The 22,519-nt window shown below is 36.6% G+C and overlaps 1 long non-coding RNA gene across 3 annotated transcripts in view; it reads right to left on the bottom strand.

The window, feature by feature from the left end:
• The window catches only part of LOC141456206 (uncharacterized), a 304,563-nt gene that overhangs the window by 205,725 nt on the left and 76,319 nt on the right, over positions 1–22,519 (bottom strand). For all 3 annotated transcript variants that reach the window (XR_012459651.1, XR_012459652.1, XR_012459653.1), the window contains one exon: positions 9,253–9,497. This is a non-coding gene — a long non-coding RNA (uncharacterized lncRNA). The remainder of the gene's footprint in view (positions 1–9,252; positions 9,498–22,519) is intronic.

Raw genomic sequence — 22,519 nt, 5'->3', positions numbered from 1 at the left:
AGCATTGCTTTAATTTTTATAATTGACTAGTCTATTTTTATGTTAATTTTTGTGTTACGTTGTTAATTTTATATTTATCAGTGCAATTGGAAATTAGGGATAGTACTCAATGTGTGTTAAAGAAATATAGTTTTGTTATTAACTGGGAAAGCTAACATTTAATGATATTTTTTAATAAATTGCGTGACATTTTTACTAATGCATAGGGTAAGTACAGAGACCGGAATCGGTGAACGAGTTGTTGGAATCGATTCCAACCCTGGAACTGATTCAAATCCAACGAGTCCAAAGACGGACTCGTTCTGCCCATCACTACTGTTTTGGGGTTCCGAAGTGTATTAAGACTGCGACCATTAACTTATGGGTGCAGAGTAGGTCTCAGGAGTGGTGGTCTGCCACCACTGGGCAGAGACAGGCGAAGGAGTTTATTAAAGGCTATTCGCCGAGGCTGACTGCAGAATTAATCCGCCAAGGCCGTGGGGCTATTAGGATGATTGTAGGTCTATTAACTGGCCACTGCAGACTCAGAAAACACATGCATCGCATGGGCCTGGCAGATGATAGCCTCTGTAGGTTCTGTCAGGAAGAGGAGGAAACAGCACTGCACGTATTGTGCCAGTGTGAGGGGCTTGTTTGGCTAAGGATGTTACTTCTCGGGGAGGAAAAACCAAGGCCTGTGAGCTTTACCCAAGAGTCGCTCTCCAGCATTAAGAGTCTAATTAAAAGGACAGGTCTGGAGGGTGAGCTTTAAAGTTAGGGGAGCCACAATAGACCCAAAGGGGTCGCAGTGGCGTAGGCCCTGAGGCCGCCCTAGTCCAATCTAATCCAATCTAATCCAGGTATATTCCAAAAAGTATCTTTACAATACTCTTTAACACAATAAAAGTTTCATCGGCTCTTAAAAGCAAGAAGAAGCGTTCGCACGAAGCTGAGACGGAATTAGTTTCATAATTTATTTTCAGCAATAAATTCATGTCCGTCAAAAAACAGCAAAAATGATTGATGGAAATATAGTCAGGAAGCATCTAAAATTAATTAATTAACATTAATTAATTCGAAATTGTGTCTTTCTTAAAAAAGAATATGCCAACTAATTTTATTATCATACAAAAAAACACATCTGACAGAGAAGGTTGATGTGAAACAGTATCTATATTGCTGAATAATCATATAAATACGATATTCTGCGCAAAATTATTCAATTCAAAATAAAATATAGAAATTTCTTGCCTGAAGGCTCAGTTAATAATAGCCTAAGTTAGCCTTCAGTTAGAATATTCTGATTATTTAAAAGTATTTAACTGCCAACTGAAAGCTGAGATCGACTAGATAATTCATCAAGGATGTAATTTTACTCACTGTTTCGGCTCCAAGCGCGTGTGTAAGAGCGAGAATAAATACATGAGGTATGAGTATAACTAGTTCGGAGTAGTTGCAGCTAGTTAGACATCAAGAATCCGGGCAGAAAATCCTACTAAATCCCTAAAGCCAAGCGCGTAAAGGTCTACAGCCCACTCTTATTTCAAACCTTTTCCGAGCAAAATTTACTCGAAGGATGACGATCAGGAAGAAACAGTGATAAGCACTAACTCACAGTTTCTGGTTTGACTTTACGGATCTTGAAATTATTAAATAAACAACCTTTAAGCAAAATTTCGAAAATATGCCGAAAAGTTGGTAGTTGAGCCGAGTTGACAGTCCGATTCACTGTCATTCTTCAAAATCTAACTTACTTTAATTTCCCAACAGAAATACACTGAATAAATGTTTTTAGATAGTCCCATTAAGCTTGCCGAATTAAGGTCAGGTATTTGTTTCCTACTTTAATTTACACAACTGCGATTGGAGAATCGTAGAGATTTCTTTATTGTTAAATTCTCGCTTCCAAAATCTTGATGTTAACGATTATGTATAAAAAAATAATTCAATAAAATAAAAAGACAATTCCTCCTTAACCTGCACCCATCACCAGAATTGTGGAACGAACCTTCATCAGTGGACAACTATGTTTTTCTATTCAAAACAGTCGCAATTCTTGAAGGTGTGTACTGGTAGGAAACTGCATATACTGTTACCTCTGCAATTAGAAGTTAGTTACGATTTCAGGCAAGACACACTGGAGTGGGGGGAAAGAGCCATTAGGATGAGATAAGGGGACACACCTCAACCTTTAAACCAATAACGGGCATTATCTCCACCGCAAAAGGAAATATATTTATAAAAAAAAGGAAAAAGCTAGAGCAATCAGGCTAAGTAACTACCTACCATTACTCAGTTCAGCCACTACGCTTGGTCACTTAAGATATGAAACTGACCTAACTGAAATCCGTGTTTAACATTATTCACATCAATTTCTTCATATCAAGTTTTCTTATAACTTGAATTCAGCTCGTTATTCTGATATATTTAAATTAAATTAAACTTAAGTGTCGTTAACTTACGAAATAAGAGTTACACAGAAATAAGAGTTTTGTTAATAATTGACATTGATTTGAACATTGGATCAAATATTATGGTAAAAATATTTATAAAAAAAAAAAAAAGAATTTTTTGTTTAGTTGGTGAGTGGGCTCTAGTTGATTACTTTTATATGTGGGGAACCACACATCCAGGGACTTTGTGGTGTAAGGTAAGCTCTGAAACCCCAGGGGGTTCTTTACTTTACTCCGTAGCACTTTATTTTATTTTTTTCTTAACCATACAGTCACCATTGGCCAGCCAGAGGGAACCAGCTGTAAAGTGAACAATATATTACGTTCGCTTGTCACACGGATTGTGTCACAAAGAAGTGGTGGTGTGTACGCCTGGACGAACCAGGATTATATTTGTTCTTTATTTAAATAAATAAATAAATAAAAAATGTTCAACACAACTAATCCAATATTCCTTCAAAAAATGAAATAAAAGTGAAACTCTGTATAAATAATACGGCGGTTGTGTTGACTGCTTTAAATGATACTGTTTATGACCGCGAGATGGTGTTGAAGGGAATCTCCTACTAAAACTTACACCTGGTTTCTATATATATTTTTTTTATCACCCAAACCAAGCACTCAGTAGGTTCCTTTATAACCTGATCTCTTTAAGAAGGTTATATATGATGAGTTGTGACATCATAGCTGGAGAAGAATATAAAGTGAAAAAAAATGTAGAAGTCAAATAGAAAGAATGAAACAAGAAAAAGCTATTTTATTTCCAAGTCGTTGTATGTGCTGTTAATAAAAAGGTGATTTTGTGAACTAGTGAACATCCCAAAATAGTCATAGGTGAGATTTTGTTTATGAGTTTAAAAAATTATAAGAAGTCTTATAATGAAAAAGGTGACACCTTAGAAAGGAAGAACAAAAATTGTTGAATTAAATTCCAAACAGAAAGTTCTGAGCATGCGCATTTTACCGGACTTAGAAGACCTCAAAAGTGTTCGCTAAGTCATTTTTTTTAAAAAAAAGAAAGTCCTAAACTTTCTGCGGAAGAACTATCGCCTGCAGGAGCCCATGGTTCTGGTGAACCACAATACCAGAAAACAAAAAAGATAGGACGCTTTGAATAACCAAATAACACCGACCTTACCTTTGCTATCTTTTCACAGCGTATGTATGCTTTCATGAGAGTACGCTGAAGCAAAAAATTAATAATAATTTCAAAGTTATTTATAAAATGCAATAGTGTGAGCGATTTAAAAAAAGAAAACTTCGGATTTTTTTAAAATTCTTTACCTGTTTATTATAAAATATTTTATGTTTACGTTTCTAGTTCATGTAAACGGGTATTGAGTAACAGAATAAGCGAAACGTAAGCGCTATATTAGCCGAGCGGCTTAGAGGCAAGGCCCACAAAGCTAAGATGTATTGTTGGTTTAGTGGGTTCAATTCCCGGTCTAGGTCTTTGATTTTATTCAATGGTTAAAATGAGAACTTTGTACTAAATTATGTTTGCTCATCGCCTCTGTTCATGACAACCTAACTTGATATAGTTGGACGTAAAGCCCGGTTGAAAAAAAATAGACATTACTATGATAAGCGAAACGTTTGTCTCTAACTTCTAGGAGGGCTGTAATGGGGCCAACTATAGCAATAGATGTTTAGGCAGCAGTGGTTTTTGGCTTTAAGCCACTACAAACCACGGTAAGAAAAAGTCAAAAGCCACTGAGAAGCCACTCACTGGGCACAAACACTCCTCTTACACATAAAATAAAGTCATCTAAAATGAATATAGTAGTAGTAAGTAAAGTAAAGTAATCGCCTATTTTTTCAGACGGGGCTTAACGTCCAACTACCAATTAGGTGTCGTGGACGGAGGCGACTAGCAAACATACTTTACTGTAAATTTCTTTTATTAACCATTAAATATAATCCAAGGTCTAAGACCGGGAATCGAACCCAGTACCACAATACATATTAGCTTCGCAGGTCTCGCCTCTAACCGCTCGTCTACCGTGGCGCCCCTAAAATGAATATAATAAGAGGCTAGTTTATGAATCAACAACGAGGTTGTCTATAGTTTGTCTATATTATTTATTATTATTTCTATTCTTTTTAAGACACGCCTCACCTTATAAATAATTTTGCCTATATCTAGCCTGTACTTTATAGAAAAATGTCCTAACTTTACGAACTATTCACAAAAAACTTACAACTGTTCTCCTTGATTTCTTGTTCGAATTTGTTTTACACTTAATTAATTTGTAAAGCAAAAAAAGGTGGAAAAAATAAAAATGTTAACATCCGTGTTTGGTACCAATAGAGCAATTTTAAGTTTTTTCTTTTAAGAAAACATCTTATTTCTTTGATGTATTGGGTCTAACTTCCTGGTAATTGGGACTTCTTTGAATGAATTTTGACTTTTTAGACGTCTTTATTGACTAGTATATGGTTGTTGACTAAAAAAAGCAAATGGCGAGAAAGGATCTCGCGAGTGTGTTACGATAATTGCATTCCCATTTCTTCAAGTTAAAAGTCGACGGTATGAAAAAGCAAGATTCTGTTAATCTAACCATTAAAGTGAAAGCCAACAAAACCCAAATCATCTTTAATTATTTCTTCGCTTTTAATAATCAAAAGAACTCAGGCTAAAAGAAAAGTAAAATTTGCAAATCTGCTCGATTGCAATGTATCTCTTAATTATGGATTAAGAGAAAATTAACAGAATTATCAGCAGAACAATGCAGCCAAAATTTACATTCTTGAAAATTTTAAATTCTAAAATAATAGGGAAAAAGGAAAAAATGTTGAGCTTTAGCACTTCAAATTAAACCGCGGAAATAAGAAATAGTATACAGTGCAATCCAGGAAAACCTATAAAGGAGTAGCGGATGTCACTACACTCTAGATCGCGAGGTACATCATACAAAGAATGGGAGGAAGAAATCAATAAACCCCGCGTTCATCGATTGTTATTATTATGAACCAATCATTGTTGCCAAATATCCATCTGTAAGCAATTGGTATAAGTGCAAGACAACATACACTCTAATGTCCCTGACTATGCAACTTTGGCCAGATAGGGTCGATTCCGAAGAGGCGTGTCTATTTAATGGTTTCAGGGGCTGTGCCAAAAATAACGATGAGGACACCACTCAGGATGTGATGCTTACTGAATGAATAACAAGATGAGGCGCCTCATACACGATCATCACCACCCTTTTTCAAGAAATCCCTCATCCTCACTGTGGTCCTTTAATTTAATAAACTTCTTTTTTCATTTCCTATTTATTATTTATTATTCTTCTAATCTAAATAATGGAAGACGAAGCGTGTATACCTATATACACTTATTAGAATTCTCTTCATTAACAACTGAACAACTTTGAAGAAACTAAGTTACTGGAGTAAAGTGTAGATATTACCATTTAATATTTAATAGAAACGAGTATAAAAACATCATTAACGACCTTGGAGTCTTAGATTTGGGAAAAACGTGTGGAGTAGTCGATATAAGGAGTGTGATTTACTTTCATTTTCATATTCAAAGTTTTGGACTTCCGGAGCCCAGAGCTTTTTTTAGTGTACTGTCGGTCTCCAGACAGGCTGTAAGAAGTCTCTAGGAAGAGAAGATTTGCTTTCACACAAAGCAATGCGGATGGATGATTTGGGTAGGTCAAATGAGTAGGTGGGATGTACAATATGGCGCCAGCTCACGGCCTTATCGAAGAGAAAGGACAGAACACTGAACCACTACTGCAGATCTGAAAATATCTGTCTGAGAGATAAGAAATTAATTTAAGCAATAAACCGGAATTTCGGACAGGCTTATCCTAACCTTCCACCAACGAGTATTGCAGAACTTTTCAGAGCAAAGCGTCTTCCTCAGAGAGTGACTGTTCATTGTATCCAACCCTCGCGGCAAAAATCGCAGCTTCAAAGGCCAATAAGCCCTAAATAACAACAATATTAGGTCGTCTTTGAGAAAATCAAATACTATTAGAGTTCATTTTTTTCCCCATTAAATTCAAAATAACATAAATTTATCGCTAACGTTTCCGATGGCAACCCAAAATAGGAAATCAGCACAATTTCAATACTTCTTAATTCTAATAGAGTAAGAAATAAGTCGCATAGTTCAACAAGATTTTAAGAAGTAATTAGATACAGTCAACTGAAAAGGAAACAAGACATTCTTATTTTAATGATCTTATTTCTTACACACACTTCTTTTATTCGTGCTTTCTCCTCGTCCGCAGTTTCTAATTAACAACCAGAACATGCAACCAATATACATGCCAAAATTAATTCACCGACAACGTTCTTCCAGTCAAAGAGATACCCTAAGAAGGATGTAAATCAGCCGTTTTATTTTTATCTTTATTAATTCTATTTATAAATCTTGCAAAATATTATCATGGGTAATATCTTAATTTTTATGTTGGCTGCATCAAAAGTTTAGTGTAATTTCTTTTCTATTCAGAATTTTAGGAATTAATGAGGACTGCACCGGATAGGGATGAGAGGGGTTCCTGTCGAAATCTTTTAGGGGACCAGAAAGCCAAAGCTATCCGAGAAAGTAACCCTAATCAGCCCCAAATTAAAATAGGGTACCTCAGTTCCACCGTGAGTTGGAGATGATCCGGTAAGTAGTACGTCGACTTATTATACAAAACAGGAAACAAACATTTTTTAACGAAACAGAAAATTAAACCCAAAATAACTGAAAATAGAAAATAAGTCATAAACCTTAAATCGACACTTATACTAATTGGATAGAACAGAAAATTAAATCAAAATTATATACAAAATAATGAAAACTCCGTGACTCACCAAAACGGAAGGAGATAGAAAATTCTAGAAAATTGGCTAGGCCAATGTTGACAACATTTTTGGTAAGAATTTTGGCAGAAAAAAAAAAAAATATTAAATAACTATATAGCAGCATCAGTTAAAACATCATTAACACACATTGAAAAGAATAGGGTGTTAATAAGGGAGTCCATATTCTCTTTTTTCGATCAACTTGATTCTGTTTTTCGAGATCTCCATCTTTTTGAATTATTGTGCTCTAAACATTGATTTATTGAACCCATGTACATAGGTACTATTTTAAGGATTACATGTTAAAAACCTTAATTATTATTTCTCATTTTATCATTGCTCAATGATTGACAATCTAAATGAGCCCGATTTGTTTAACGAATAACGAGGTTGAATGGAACACATTCAGTAAAGAGTTAACGTGCATTACATAATAATGCACCTCAAGTATCATTAACTATAGAATAATAATTTAAAAGAATCAGAACATGTGATGCATGACACTAACTTTTCTTACATATTTTCTTATATATTTTGTTATATGATTCATGTTATGAATGATTATGATGATATTAATACGAGGGTTGTTTTTGAAAAGTCCGTGCAAAAATAAAAACTACTTAATTTTTGGGGGTAAACCATTTTTATTTTTCAACATAGTCTCCTTTTAGGCTTATACACTTCGTCCAACGCTGCTCTAGTTTGTTGATCACTTCCGAATAATAGGATTTGTCCAAGTCTGAAAAATAGCCATTCGTTTCTGCAATCACCTCCTCGTTTGAATAAAATCTTTTTCCCACCAGCCATTTCTTCATATTGGGGAACAAATAGTAGTCCGAGGGAGCCAAGTCTGGAGAATAGGGGGGATGTGAAACGAGTTGGAACCCTATTTCCATTAATTTTGCGACCACAACTGCTGAGGTGTGAGATGGTGCGTTGTCGTGATGGAAAAGGACTTTTTTGTGGGCCAATCGTGGGCGTTTTTCTTGCAGCTTGGTTTTCAAACGGTCCAATAACGATGAATAATATGCACCTGTAATAGTTTTACCCTTTTCCAGATAGTCGATGAGGATTATTCCTAGCGAATCCCAAAAGACAGTCGCCATAATCTTTCCGGCCGAAGGAACGGTCTTCGCCTTTTTTGGCGCAGATTCCCCCTTGGTAACCCATTCTTTAGATGGTTCTTTGGTCTCAGGAGTGTAGTGATGTATCCATGTTTCATCCACAGTGACGAAACGACGCTTAAAGTCCTGCGGATTCTTCTGGAACAGCTGCAAACCGTCCTTGCAACACTTCACACGATTTCGTTTTTGGTCAAGCATGAGCAATCGCGGCACCCATCTTGCGGATAGCTTTGTCATGTCCAAATGTTGATGCAAAATATTATGTACCCGTTCATTCGAGATGCCCACAGCACTAGCAATCTCACGCACCTTCACTCTTCTATCATCCATCACCAAATCATGGATTTTATCAATGATTTCTGGAGTAGTAACCTCAACAGGGCGTCCAGAACGTTCAGCGTCACTTGTGCCCATATGGCCACTCCGAAAATTTTGAAACCACTTATAAACTGTTCTAATCGAAGGTGCAGAGTCACCATAATGTTTATCAAGCTTCTCTTTAGTCTCCTGAGGCGTTTTGCCTTTCATAAAGTAGTGTTTAATCAACACACGAAATTCTTTTTCGTCCCTTTTTTGAAAATCACTCGACTTCCTCGATTCAAACGAATGCCAACCACAAAGAAATAGACCGATCTGGCTGAAACTTGGAGTGTTCTTCCAATAGATGCTACTAACTAAACATAACTTCGATACGCGCCAGTAGTGCTATCTCTCTGACTTTGCAAGGACTTTTCAAACGACCCTCGTATCTTAAAAACTGCATATAATACTAATATTGTGTTTAAACCTTTGGGTTCAGATGCTGAGTTAATGTACTGAGTATTGAGAATAAGAATAAATCACAATTCTATTCATACACAAAAATAGAAATAGAAAATTCTCACCTTTATTGAGTCAGGATAGTGGCACAAACTACAGTAGTTTTCCTTCGTTTTGATAGTCTGCTAACTAGACACTATCACAATTTTTAAAAAATTATAGCATAAAAAAAACTATTTAAACGCATGACTTTTTGGAATTTGGGATATCCGTAATTTTTACATTGTTTACGCACTGATTCAAACAAAAATCTGATATGAAAACACTTCCGGTAACAATCACTTCCGATACTTTAAAATTAATGCACCACCTGCAAAGAAAACAAAGTGAATTGATTAGTCGTTTGATAAAAGAGAAAATCTAGAAACATTTTCAAAGTTTCCAAAAATATAATCAATAATAAGAGGGTCATTCAATAATTAAATACCAAAAATGGTTTATAAATCTATAAATCAATACACTTTTTTGATTATTTTTCTTCGTGAGTTCCACCATCGTTTATGAACCTGTTCTATCTTTTTACGAGTCTTCTTATCTCCTTAGAGAAGAATTCTTTATCAAGATCTCGAAGCCAGTTTTGTACTTTTTTTTTTCTTTATCTCTTCGTTGACTTTGAACTTGATACCATGCAAAGCTTCTTTAATCGAAACAAACAGACCAAAATCCAGAAAGGCAAGATCAGGTCTGTAAGGATAATGAGCAAGGAACTCCTAACCGACTTTGCCAATACTTTCATCGAATACTGGGGTGATTAGCGTACTCCAACATTTATTTGATTTTGATTTTTATAAATCTTCGTAGTAAAATGAAAGTATTAAATGATATATAATATATTATATAAATAACCGACCTTCTTGTTCCCACTGTAAACGGAAGTACAGAGTTTAAAAACAAATCGGAAAATAGATAGAAGGTAACGTTAATGTTGCACTACATTTAAAAAAAAAAGATGCTAAAGAAATAAGGAACCAAAAAAAAAAGGGAAGAAGGAGCAGATGGCATAGGTCCTGATGTAAAAATGGTACGGTTGCTAGGTAACCAGACATAGCAGTGGTTTGTATTAATTACCAGTAGCCGTATTACCTGCTGTGTTATGAAGGCAGAGATAATAGTGTGAAACATTGGTGGTAGATAGCACCACTCCTCACTTTCTACACACACAAAGACGAAAAGCCGTACGGCCACCCACTGCCGATACCAGAAGAAGTGGAAGACCCGAAAGCAGTGTGGTCACTATTTACGCTACCAATACGCATACTTTTACCTCTGTTCTTTTATTTTTATTAGTCTCTTTTTCTTTTTCTTCTCCTTTTTGACTTCCTTTTTCTTTTACCTTCCTCTCTGTTACGTCTTACATTCTTACACACACACACACGAACACACTCTCAAACAAAATACTTATATAGCCGCACTAATAGCTTTCACCACTGCCAATTAGGTAATAAATTTTCAAGACACCTTCTTCTCTCTGGATCTGCCAGCAGCACACGCACATAGATAGCGCTGTCTAGCCTTACTTATTTCCCTCAAGGATCAAGGAGGCCGCTGTTTCCACTAATAGTTCGCCGGGCGGCCACTACTAATAGTATTCCCGCCAGTGGTTCTCAACTCGTTCATGAATTTTCTTTCTTTTCTTTTTTTCTTAGATTTATTAAACATTCTATATATATATATATATATATATATATATATTATACAGCGCTGAGACGCCCGTTTCCCCTTCACACCTCTAACCTCTATTATATTCCAGCTCCTCCTCTTTACGTTGGATCTTCATCACTGCATACCGTTTGTCTCCCATAGGTCTATTAAAGAAAGAAACTATCCCTACCACCATTTATTATTCATAAAACTTATATATATGTTTTTAATTTACTAGATCTCCCTAATTTACTAGATCGTTTAAACATTGTCATACAACTTAGAACAAATTTTCTTTTAAATACATTCCAAAATCAATCGAACGGTTCTTTAAATTAGGTAGCACCTGTCTTTGTTATTTATATCTTTAAAAAAAACCTGGAGCATCTAGTCCTCAATGTCCTGAAACTACCTTCTCATAGTTATAACACGCCAACTTCTAACTCTAGAACTAATTCTTATCGCTTTAAAAATGAATCTACTTATCAACCCCTCAAAGATGTACCCTCAATTAAATTTTTTGGAATAATTTTGCCAATAAAAAAAAATTGTAGATATATGTGTTTGTAATCACTATTTGAAGTTAGAATAAAAACGATAAGAGACCCCAAAAAGTACGGATCGATCTTTTTTGTTTGTAAAGAGGCTCTTCCGGTGAGCCGTTCTTCATCAGATTTGGAAATAAAGTCCCAAATTTGATTATTATTAATACTAAACAGTTGGTAAACCTGTACAATAAACAGTAATGTCACGTCAGAGGGAAGCCTAACCACCTCTCTCTTCTAGAAGTGTCCTTAATTGAATTTTCCTAAAGGAAATGTTTCAAATAAGAGTTACAGATCTGTGTATGAGCAAACAGGATACAAGGTTTAAGGGATAACATTAGAACGTTAGAGATTGAACAAAGATTAATTATTATACAATAAGACGAATAATCAATAAACAATCATTATGATCTTCAAACTGCAAAGAAGTCGCGGGGATACTGGCGATTTAGTCGGCGAGGAGGATTGTTAGGAATGTCGGAAGAGACAAGAGACAGTACGATAGGATTAGAGCAACTAGAGAGAGCAGTATGGAATTTTTGGTATTTCGTTTTGGCGTGTTGGTGTACGAAGGGAATGTTGAGGTCGTTGTGAAGAGTGAGGTTAGTCACCGTAGAAAGGAGCGTCAGCTATCTGTCGGAGGAGTTTTGACTGAAATGACTGTACAGTTCGTATGTTTGTAGGTTTGGCTGAACCCCTCAGCTCTAGTCCGTAAGTCCACATAGATTTGAGAATAGTGTTGCGTATTAAGCGTTTAAGTTCAATAGGTAATTTGGAGCGTCGTGCAAGAAGTCTGTAAAGCAGTTATGCACGATTCGTCATTGCTTGTCTTTTAAGTCTAGTATGTGGGTTCCACATGAGTCGATTGTATATGTAGAGCCTAAGGTAGCGCACCAGATCTGTACAAGGAAGAGGATTGCTGTTGAAGAGGACAGGTTGTCAGGAGCCCCGCTGGAGAGTAAACGTGGCATGCTGGCATTTCTGTGGGTTCATTTTAATTCGCCACTTCTTGCCCAGGATTCTATGTAAGTGTGTCTGTAACTTGTATGAAGCTGATGAAGGATGAGTACTTGTAGCTTGATTGGCTGTATCTTCTGCATATGTACAGAGTAGTGTAGAGAGTTGTATAGGTGTGTCTGATGTGTATACTGTGTAGAGAACATTTGAAACAGTTTAAATAAAACTACAGGCATCTGTTGAATTGTGATCGATTTATGTAATAATTATTGATTTAAAACGATTAAAATATGCATCAGATGAACCGTAAAATTACTAAGATCAGAGGGATATCAGCATTTAATTGATGTAAAGGGAAGATTCCGAAATGGAAGGAGGAGGACACCTTGAGAGAGGAGCGAAAACAAAGATACGGAGCTTCAGAGGATACCCTTAGGGTTAAATCACTCCTAAGAATGGAGCTAGAAGTGTGTGCGTGAAGTGTCGGAGACCTGAAGCACATCTTAGGTACAGAGAGAAGGGTAATTACCCCTGTCGATTACATTAGACTGCAATAAATCAGGTCTCTCACACCTCTAATACCAGCCGCATGCACACCGACTAGCACGCATGCGTACATATAACAGTTTACTTGGTGGGTCTGAGAATGTATGTCGGCACCGACCAAAGGATCGCCACCTCCACACCAACACCAGAGAGTCTGAAGGTACCAATAACTGTAATTGACCGGGGCTTCTTCTCCAGTCGTTAGGAGTGTTGGTTGGCCCCTTGCACTATCAATTTCCAGCAGGAACAGAATGTTTTTCTAGAAATCTAATCGCGTGTACACCTCATCACATACCACTTCTCGAACATCTCCACAGATTGGATTATTAGTCTTACTTCTGTGCTAATGGCCAGCGCTAAAATTTATTATCTTTTAATAGTGCCCCCATTTCTTCGTCCCTCTCCTCCCTTACTCCCAAATATTTCACTTCATCCCAAATGTTCGCGATTATCTTCAATGAATTAGGATAACCAAATTTAGCACTTAGAATTCAAGACAAGAGTTAACTGAATAAATCTCCGAGTCTGCAACTTTTTTTTTAATGACCATGGCACTCTTAGTAAGCACAAGCCTGCCTAGGCCTGGCCTAGGGTAATGGGAGTAGGCTAAGCACTGCTTGCCCAATGGAGAGATTACCTCTTCAGGAAAGATAAGGTATCTTGAGCTTCACCTATGAATCATCAGCTTCCAAAGATGGGTCGTGAATTGAAAATTGATTAGTCAACTCCATAAAAATCGAATTAGACATAGATTCAATTAGATTTTACGAGGGTAGGCCAGTAATTCAGGAATATCTGTTATGGTACCCACTCTAGCTCTTTCTTTTCATATAGTCTTAAGAGTATGGTAAAGCGCTCTTAGAAGAGTCTATTCTCCGAATAGATGACCCCTTGGCCAAACCAGCCTTTCACACTGAAACAAACAATACGAACAGTGTGCTGTTTCATCTTCCCTCTGACAGAACATGTAACAGTTGTTCTCTACCAGGTCCAAGCAAATCATCTGAATGGCCGCCCGAGCTTTGCTGGAATAACACCGCAGTGAATTGGGCAAATAGCTGCTATAAACTCTTTTTTCCTGCCTCCAACCTTGGGTTTTCCCCTATCACTCCTGCGACTTTTTACGTATCCATTCTTTACACATCCATCCATTCACACTAACAAGGCGTTTTCCAATGAAATGAATGAAACCAGAATACCCGGTTATCAAACGAGTAAAAGTCTTAATATGGCTTCAAAATTATCTTAATGATTTCTAAGCAGTCCCTCACCAACTAGACTAGTCTTCATAGCAAGTAATGCCTGGTAAAGCGTCTGGATGTCCAAGAACACGACATCCTTAAAACTAATTATTCCCTGTGTTATGCAAAATCTAATCTAAGAGATCTCGGTAAACTAAATAGTTATAATTTGGGTTTTAACTTACTTTGTGCCACAGCAAAATGTTAAAAAAGGTTTCTTCAGGAGTTCTGCTGGAGAGGTGAGTCCAGGATTCAAACGAAAAACACGATGCAGAAGAAGGTGGTCTCTGATAAATGGTGACTGGCTGGACAGGTGAGACTGGCTTTAGAGGCAACCATTAGTAATTAAGGACAGAGCACTTAATTAAGAAATTAAAGCAGGTGACGCTAGTCGCTTATTACTTTGAACTTGCCTTGATCTAAAATCCTCTACGTAGATTATGGATTTGCATAAAATGGCTAAACGAAGTTCCTCTGCTCCCCCTAATTAGGAGCTTAGCTCCACACTAGGCACCCAAGGCTGGGCGTGGCTAACAGATTTTTTTGAAAATATAAGAGAGAGCTTTCAAAAGCTTTCCATTTTCTCTGAATACCACTTTGTGCTGCGATCGTTTCACAATTTAAGACCGCCTGAATCCAAAAAAAAAAAATGAAAAAGGTTTTTAGAAATTTTCTCCTTCATTCTCAAGCTCTCTAATCCCTCTCTGTGTAAGAGGGTGGGGACAGAGAGCAGGAAGTTGAAACTGGTATCTGTTTAGCTGCTTCCTGACTTATAAACTTTTCGTTAAACTATCTAACCGGAAATAAATTTTACAATATTTTGAGATTTCCCCAAAAGTGGCACCAACAATGCTCTTTAATCTCATTTTATTTATTGCGCATAAGCAGTTCTCATGATTAAGTGCACTTCTGAGCGAGGGATAGGTTGGGCATCACTCTATTGGCCTATTTCCGTGTAATGTATGGTTTTATTAATTATTAAATATTAATTAGTATTAAGTATGAAACAAAAATACAAAGTTTGAAAATAAAAATTGGCTAGATTAGATTAGATTAGATTAGATTAGACTAGGGCGGCCTCAGGGCCTACGCCACTGCGACCCCTTTGGGTCTATTGTGGCTCCCATAACTTTAAAGCTCACCCTCCAGACCTGTCCTTTTAATTAGACTCTTAATGCTGGAGAGTGACTTTTGGGTAAAACTCACAGGCCTTGGTTTTTCCTCCCCGAGAAGTAACATCCTTAGCCACACGAGCCCCTCACACTGACACAACACGTGTAGTGCCGTTTCCTCCTCTTCCTGACAGAACCTACAAAGGCTATCATCTGCCAGGCCCATGCGATGCATGTGTTTTCTGAGTCTGCAGTGGCCAGTTAATAGGCCTACAATCATCCTGATAGCCCCACGGCCTTGACGGATTAATTCTGCAGTCAGCCTCGGCGAATAGCCTTTAATAAACTCCTTCGCCTGTCTCTGCCCAGTGGTGGCAAGCCACCACTCCTGAGACCTACTCTGTACCCATAAGTTAATGGTCGCAGTCTTAACACACTTCGGAACCCCAAAACAGGGCTCCGGGCCAACGAAGTATCCCGCAGAGCCTTCCCGGGCCAATAAATCTGCCACTTCGTTACCCTTATGTCCTGAATGACCAGGTATCCAGACCAGAAAGACCTTATTTTGGTCACTAATTTCCTTCAGGGCACCTAGACAGTCCCAAAACAGTTTTGAGTTAACCTGATAGGAACTAATTGCCCGTAGAGCAGCCTGACTATCCGAGAAAATTACGACCTTAGAATTAATAATTCCTCGCCCTTCAATCTCGGTAGCACAGAACTTAATTGCAGCTAGCTCAGCCTGAAAAACTGTAGCTAGTTTCCCTAGGCTAACCGAAAAGCTACATTTCGGCTTCACCCCGTACACTCCCGCTCCCACACCCTCCTCCATCTTGGAGCCATCAGGGTAGCACATTGAATCTCCCACCACTGGGGGCCACGTTTCCAAGCCTCCCGGTCTCCAATACAGACTTTGAAAGGCTTGTCGAAGTTATATTTGGGAGTCATAAAATCCGAAGGCAGGCCCAAAATAGGATCGGCCTCCAGCTCCTCGTATAACTCTTGATATGCTCCTCCATGCCTGACGGTAATAGGAGCTTGTCCTTCCATAAGCTTAACGACAACAGCCCTTGTAACGCCCTGAATATATATATGTGCAGTGGGGGCAGATTTAACAAAACCTCCAAGGCCGCAGTAGGGGAAGTCCTCAAAAGTGGCAATTATTAAATCGACTTTTTTTTCTCAGTTTTTATCGATTTTTCCAATATTGGTGCCTTTAAAATGAACATGTATAATATTAAGGATTCAAATTGGCGAGGAATCGGTCCAAATAAAAACAACAACTCGTCTTTTTAGCCAACATTTCAACAAATATTCTTCAGGGCGTGGCTATGGCGGGTTGGTTGAGTTCCAGAAATCTGGGCAAAAAGACGAGTTGTTGTTTTTGTTTCTGGGCCGATTCCTCGACAATTTGAATCCTTAATATAAATATTTTTACAGTCACTAAAACCAATATGCAAACATGTATAATATTGAAGTCATTTTCATTGAGTTGAAAAAGTTTTAAGAGATTTTTATTTCTATTTTATTCAATGAACCTCAACAGTATAAAAAAATAAAATGAAAAAAAGATTATCGATCTAATAATAAATTTATCTAATTATTGAAATCGCGTAGTTTAACCGGAAACAGACTAGAAAAACTGTGAAAACATGCAAAGCTAATGTTAACAATCTGCCAACTCTTAGAAGAAATTTTAAAAAAGAAAAGAAAAAATACGCTCTTGATGTACATTTACTAAATGCATAATGATATTAGCGACTATCAATATAAAGATCCTCGGACAGGTACCGCTGTTGATTATTTGATGAAATCATCCGACAGAAAATACAGAATATATACACATAATTAGCATTTAAATTGTATTCTACATCATCACTAGATGCATGTGAACAAATATTTTTTTATTTCTTATTTTATTTATGTATACGCATACATTTATAGAAGGATATCATAATTTTTGTAATGTGTATTTCATTTCGTACAATTTTATTTATTATGATGTATTTTCCTACTTCTTTATTAGTATTCAAATTAGATGCGCAATTTAAATTTATGAATGGGATATTTTTTTATTAAGTATTTAAAGCGAAGCACAAAAATTTGCAGATATAATTTAGTGAGTTGATTAACGTAAATATCTTAAATCGAAACTGGAAACGACTATATTTACAGCTCCGCTAAGAATATTTCTTTTCATCTTATTTGATAGAAGTTGCATAAATAATGTGTTCTGAAAGATTTTTTTTATTTGTCTATGAACGACGTTTACAAATAAACGTTTTGGACGCTAGAGAAGATTCTAGACACGATCCAGAGAGGCTGATATGGCAGACTGGATTAGGGCTCAAATGACTGATTCTATTATTTGAGCTATACGTATATTCGCGTTTACCATTTCTATAATAACCTTAATTTTGCCAAATTTGCCGAAAGATTCCATTTCCCTTAAAACCACGATAATCAGAATTTGTGTGAATAGTACACTATTCGCAGACGGATAGAGAGGACCATGTCCACAGCTCATGATTCATGGAGAGATTTCACGTCTAGTTATCATCAAATCTACAACAATCCATGGCTTTACAACCATAAAAGAAAAAACTCACGACAACATTCTTTGAATGTTCATGTACTCGCCCACATTCTTAACATTCTTCTATATTATAAATTAATGTGTTCATTAACAATTAACCTCTTCAATATTTATATATATAAAAAAAAAAAATTATCTAGAAAAAATAAAAAAAGTCATTAAGACTGTAAAAATAAATTATATTATACATATATTATCGTATATGCTAATTAGTATAATATGCAAATTTGAGAGAATGTAGTTGGAGTTGGAGGGGGCGGCACTCATCTGTTATCTTCTCTTTCAAAATAATTATGAATCATAAATTAAATATTATAATATTTAAAAAAAAAATTCACTTATTTTATATATATATATATGTATAAGAACCTTAATTAATATATTACGTATATGCTAAATACATATATGTATTAATAACATTTATTATGTTTGTTTAACAAAGTGAGTCCCTCATAAGAATTTTATATAAATGTAAATATGTAAAATACAAGGAGTAAGTGCGGAAATGATAATAACAAGTGGTAAGTGTACTGCGTTCTTACTACTGCAATAATTATTTACTACAGTTTTTGTGCTGGAATAATTGCATTAAAAGTTATTTCAGTTTTATCTAAAAAAAACTAGTAATGAATGTAATCTTTCTGTGAAATATATACCGAAAATCGTAGATATGAGTTTTGTTTTTTTTTATTTTCTACATTCTCCCGCACAGGACAATAAATGAAAATGCTAATTTTGTTTTTAACATGACAGATGGACCAGAATGTGATGATTGATTTTATTATTTTATTATTTAATTTATTTAGCAATTAACAATCTGTATAAACATATAAACAATAAGTAAATTAGATGGTGGATGAGATTTATTGGTGCGTGAAGAGCAGGAGGAGAGAAACTACCCAGCGGTAGCACACTCGACAGGCAACCGTTTATGATGATCGTGATAGTCTTCAGAACTCAAGGAGGTCTTGGGGCCATTGATGGTTCAATCGGCGGAGTGTATTGTCAGAAAAGGCAGTATGGTACTTACGATATTTCGTCTTGACGAGTTGGTGTACGAATGGGATGATGAGGTCGTTGTGAAGAGTGAGGTTAGTCACCGTAGAAAAGAGTGTAGAAGTTAGGATAAAACTGATAGGAGACCCCAAAAAGTACGGATCGATCTTTTTTGTTTGTAAAGAGGCTCTTCCGGTGAGCCGTTCTTCATCAGATTTGGAAATAAAGTCCCAAATTTGATTATTATTAATACTATACAGTTGGTAAACCTGTACAATAAACAGTAATGTCACGTCAGAGGGAAGCCTAACCACCTCTCTCTCCTAGAAGTGTCCTTAATTGAATTTTCCTAAAGGAAATGTTTCAAATAAGAGTTACAGATCTGTGTATGAGCAAACAGGATACAAGGTTTAAGGGATAACATTAGAACGTTAGAGACTGAACAAAGATTAATTATTATACAATAAGACGAATAATCAATAAACAATCATTATGATCTTCAAACTGCAAAGAAGTCGCGGGGCTACTGGCGATTCAGTCGGCGAGGAGGATTGTTAGGAATGTCGGAAGAGACGAGAGACAGTACGATAGGATTAGAGCTAGTCGAGAGAGTAGTATGGAATTTGTGGTATTTAGTCTTGGCGAGTTGGTCTATGAAGGGAATGTTGAGGTCGTTGTGAAGAGTGAGGTTAGTCACCGTAGAAAGGAGCGTCAGCTATCTGTCGGAGTAGTTTTGACTAAAATGTTTTATATAAAATATCTTTATATAGTCCGTATGTTTGTAGGTTTGGCTGAACCCCACAGCTCTAGTCCGTAAGTCCACCTAGGTTTGTTTGGTAATATTATGCTTTTATCGAGCGTTTGAGTTCTAGCGGCAATTTGGGGCGTCGTCCAAGTAGTTTGTAAAACAGTTTCGCACGTTTTATTATTTAAGTCTAGTGAGTGGGGGTTCCACGTGAGTCGTTGGTCTATAAAGAGCCCGAGGTAGCGCACGAGATCTGTACAAGGAAGAGGATTGCTGTTGAAGAGGACAGTTGGACAGGAGCCCTGCCGGAGAGTAAACGTGGCATGCTCGCATTTCTGTGGGTTCATTTTAATCCACCACTTCTTCGCTCAGGAACTCAAAAACAAAACAAAAATCAGAGAGAGTTAAAATTTGATTTTATATCGGTCCACTGGAATGAACTTTTCAACTTTACCAGAAAAGGGATCCTATGATTTTTTTAAAAAAAACTTGGGGTTCTAACTAATAATACGTACAAACTTCGTCACGAAGAGGAGGAGGGAGAGACCTCCATGTTTGGTAGCAATAGATAATGAGATCACATCTCAGAGGATGAAACCTGGGACTTCATAAAGAGCAAACTAATTGCAAGTGGTCTTTTGGGTTAAAAAGGGATGATAGAATAAGCCTCTTTGGCAGATTCCCTTAGGATATCAGAACCCTTCCCTCAATGTACCGCTTCTTGAGGTTGAGTTTACCACCTCGTTACTTCAGAAGTTCAGCACGCTGGAAAAATCCTCTTCAGAACTTTATCTGATGTTCTAATACAAATTTGTCAGCACACGGTTTCAAATTTCACATACTTCACTAGAAAGATTACCCTTGGATGACCTGTATAATTTATAGAAATTAATTATAGGGGCGCTACTTTTGAGCTCTAGATTCCGCTGGTATTCCCCCCACTCTAAATAGAAAAAAACGAAAGAAATTAATGACTATAAACTAAGTATTAAGTGATATAGTAGGCATCAGAAGGAAATGTGTTACATCTATTTTCTAGAAGTTAAATTACATAACTACAATAGTATATTATAATAACAGATACATACGAAGAAAGATGGGTGATATTAGTAAATTGAAGTGGCGCGAGTGTACAAGAAGGGGGAAAACTTAAAGGGTTATAAACATGTCTAAACATGCTGTAGTAGTTGACCGTGTGCGCATGTGTGAAGTAGTGGCGCAAGACATCAAAGGCCTGCGTTGCGCCCCACTCTCCGTGAGCCACCTTCCACACTCAACATATCCCTGTTGTTCTACCATCAGCCTCTCAAGTTCGCTTCTTCCAGGCGGCTCTATCTCTTCTATATTCTTCTACACCCGTAGAAGATAAAAACAATTAATTTTTAAAAATGTTCTCTCTTGTAGAGTGGCGACCACTACTCTCTACACACATCTCTTATTCGAGTTGCCATCGCCTGTGGCTGAGCGCTCTCTCTATAGATCTTTTACCAAACCAATTAATTAGAAAAGAAGAAGAAAAAAAAACTACAGTTAGTCGATGATTTCAGTGTTCTCTCAGTGTGCTGGGGTTTTTGTTTTGGATTCGGGTAATAGTCCCCTTACTGGGCCAGCCAGTAAAATATTGAGGTAATTTTTGTTATTATATATATTGTTTTAAAGTAATATTTAATATCCATATTTTGCAATTAGAATCTCTCCAGTAAACTTATATTGAAGGCTAGGCGAGCGGAATGGATTCGAAGAGGCTACCACCTTAGAGATAACCGAACATTTTATTTTGTAAGAGAGTTACTCTCTGGCAGTTGGTAGCGCTACTGTTGCAGTCGGCTTTCCTGTGGGCCCACCGGCCACATCACAACATGTAAATAAATTAAATATCAATCATTCTTCTTCTGCCTCCTTCTGCACTCTATTACATCTTCAGGTATAATTATTTAAACACCAATTTAAGAACCTGAAAAGGATAACTAAGTCTTTAGATTCAAAAAATAGATTGACTTCCTCCTCAAAAGAAGAGGTAATGAAATCGTTTAGATTTTAAATTTTTATCCGAAATATCAGTTCTTTGAGGTCCTTTGAATCCGAGAAATTGGTTTTTACACATTGATCAGTGTATATTGATGATTAGCATATCTCAAAACTGGATTAAAACTGTCCGGTAGGACAGTTGTATAAGGGTTGACCATCAAAAACTTCACGAAAAAGTGTAACGTTGAAAAACACCCAACTTTGACAATTTTTTTCTCTTTTTCTATAAAAGATAAAATTCCCAAATTTTCTTTAAATTATAGGGCAAACCCTCCTTTATAACTGTAATTTTTTTGCAACAACTAAGTACAGAAAGTTCAAATAGAATCGGTACTAGAAAGAAAGAGCTTCTTAAGACGGAAGTAATAATCTACCTTCTAAAATATAGTTCGGATACACAGCATCCCACAGCTTTCTGATGCACCATTTGTTGGCGAAAATTGTACCGTGATTTTTTCTACAATTCTAAGTTGCGGAAATGCGGAATTCAGCATGATTTCAATCCTTGTCAATTTTCGAATTAACTACCAGCTCGCTTTTAAAGCTATGGATGGTGCGGGATATATCTTCTTCAGAGGCATTGAAGGGATGGCACCTTTTGCCATTCGGCAGTGAATTTCTCTGTAAGGCTTAATATATTTGGCCCTGCCGATATCTTTGTTTGTTTTTTTTGTTTTTTTTACAATGAGAACGCTTGAAAATGCCGAGCGGGGGGCTAAAAATTGGCTCTTCTTTTGATTCATCCCTGCCCTCCCATCTTTGGTGATGACTGGATTTGAAATATCACACATTCATTTGTTTTTAATTTGTGGCAGTCTTGTTCAGAATATGTTGGAGAGCGTTGCATAGCGATAAGTGATCTCTAAATAACAATGTTTTAGTGATAGTAGATACTGAGATATTGGAGGTTAAATTTTAGTGGTTT

Source organism: Rhodnius prolixus, unplaced genomic scaffold (assembly GCF_049639745.1).
Source record: "Rhodnius prolixus isolate KJV_2025 unplaced genomic scaffold, Rpr scaffold_4, whole genome shotgun sequence".
NCBI classification, from domain to species: domain Eukaryota; kingdom Metazoa; phylum Arthropoda; class Insecta; order Hemiptera; family Reduviidae; genus Rhodnius; species Rhodnius prolixus.
This window is presented reverse-complemented; position numbering and strand designations above follow the sequence as displayed.